The following is a 2,585-nucleotide window of genomic DNA, read 5'->3' as shown; positions in this document are numbered from 1 at the left end:
AACTCCATGCACAATTAATTGCCAAATGACTGTCACAGTCCATGTGAGTTCAGGGAAAATAAAGATCATCAGGCTGTCTGGAGAAAACTCGAATGATGAGACTTCTCAGGAGTTAATGGAGATGTAGACTCTTCTACTTTCTCTACTGAATTCAGGACTCTTCACTTTTTAGAAATGTCACCTGTAGTTATTTAGATCCAGAAAAATGTCAAAAAAAAGAACCACATATTTGTATATAGCAAATGATAGTTGATCTGTATTATGACATTTATTTGTACTTGTAAGTAGAAATGGGAAATTGTCTCAGGGTTACATAACTCATGAGCTGATGTCCTTCATCTCTTTCATGAAGATAGATGTCTCAGGAGGCTAGAAGTCATGGATCTCTATTGCACCAGATATTACATATCACTGTGTTCTACTTATACATGAGAATACTATTGAAAGCTGAGGTCTTAAATTGATTTTGATTTCTAAGAAATGATGAGGAAAACCTAAGATTTACTTTATAACCTATCCTCTCTCTCTTGTACATCTTAGCTTACATGGCATCTAATACCACTAAAATTTAAAGAGAGGCAAAATATTACTTGTGGTGTTATTTATTCTTTTACCGTAATTGAGTATTTCTCACAATTTCAGCTCTATCCCATTAGCAGTTGTCCAGATTTACATGCTGTAAAACTTGAAATATACAAGAAGTTCACAGGTGTGGTAACAAAACAGGCCAAATTATAAAACCAAAAGAGTCTAAATACATCTGTGTCATTTTTTTTTAATTTTTATTTTTACTTTATTTTACTTTACAATACTGTATTGGTTTTGCCATACATTGACATGAATCCACCACGGGTGTACATACGTTCCCAAACATGAACCCCCCTCCCACCTCCCTCCCCATAACATCCCTCTGGGTCATCACCGTGCACCAGCCCCAAGCATGCTGTATCCTGCGTCAGACATAGACTGGCGATTCGATTCTTACATGATAGTATACATGTTTCAATGCCATTCTCCCAAATCCTCCCACCCTCTCCCTCTCCCTCTGAGTCCAAAAGTCCGTTATACACATCTGTGTCTTTTTTGCTCTCTTGCATACAGGGTCGTCATTGCCATCTTTCTAAATTCCATATATATGTGTTAGTATACCGTATTGGTGTTTTTCTTTCTGGCTTACTTCACTCTGTATAATCGGCTCCAGTTTCATCCATCTCATCAGAACTGATTCAAATGAAAATACATCTGTGTAATTTAAATATCAGTTGCTTAGTCATGTCTGACTCTTACTATCTCATGGACTGCAGCCCACCATTTTAACCGTCCATGGGATTCCCCAGGCAAGAATACTAGAAGGGGTATCCATTCCCTTTTCCAGGGGATCTTCCCAACCCAGGGATTGAACCTGGGACTCCTGCACTGTAGGCGGATCCTTTACTGTCTGAGCCACCAGGAGAACCCATCTATGTAATTTAAGATAAACATTATTACCTATTTTCCTTGGTATAAGCATATCTTGTGCATTGTACATTCTGCTTATATATCTTCACTACATGTTAATATAGGTCAATAGCTAATGTTATATAGAATTCAGGACAAATTAGATTATTATATTTCCTTCTTTATGGATTATCTTGGTCTGCTCAGGCTGCTACAACAAATACTACAAACTGGGTGGCTTAGGCAGAAATTTATTGCTTACAGTTCTGGAGGCCAGAAGTCAAAGATCAGGGTGCCAACATGGCTGGGTTCTAGGGAGAGCATTTTTCCTGGTTTGCAGACATCCATTTTCTCCTTGGACCCTTAGATGGTGGCGAAAGAGAGAAAAAAATATAAAAAACAAACTCTTTGATGTCTCTTCTAAAAAAGTGTTAATGCCACCATGAGGGCTTTACCCTCACGACATAATTATTGGTTTGGCCAGAGTTTGTTCAGATTTTCCTGTAACATGGAAAAACTCATACAAATTTTTTGGCCAACCCAATACTGTCTAAAGGATCCATCTCCAAATCTCATTACACTGGTATTAGGGCTTCAAAATAGGAATTTAGGAATGGGCACAATATTCAGTTCTTATTTTTCACCTCGGGTGGACTCCGGGAGCTGGTGATGGACAGGGCGGCCTGGCGTGCTGCAGTTCATGAGGTCGCGAAGAGTCAGACACGACTGAGCAACTGAACTGAACTGAACCAAAAAAGTAGGATTTTAAGAATGAAAACCTAAAACTGAGTAGCTTATGCTGTCTACAGAATATTAAAACCATTTAAATCATTGTGGAGTTTGTGTTTACAAAGCATGTAACAAAGCCCTTTGTAACCATCAGCTCAAAATGTAAGTAAGAATCCTGTTCCTTATTGGCTACTTTAATTTTATTGAATGTACATTAAATTATGTTAATATTTCAGTGGGGATATATTAATACTTTTGCACTCATATTACTAACCATTAAACAACTGCTTTATTTTCACAGAATTACAGATAGGAATAGAAAATACGCACCCTTTAAAGTGTTAATATAGGTTAATGAGAGAAGTAACTCCTTGGAGTAACCAAGGAAAGAATAGCCAGAAAGAGTGGAAATGTTAAAT

Source organism: Budorcas taxicolor, chromosome 24 (assembly GCF_023091745.1).
Source record: "Budorcas taxicolor isolate Tak-1 chromosome 24, Takin1.1, whole genome shotgun sequence".
In the NCBI taxonomy this organism is placed as follows: Eukaryota; Metazoa; Chordata; class Mammalia; order Artiodactyla; family Bovidae; genus Budorcas; species Budorcas taxicolor.
The sequence above is the reverse complement of the archived record's forward strand: the minus strand, read 5'-3'. Positions refer to the sequence as shown.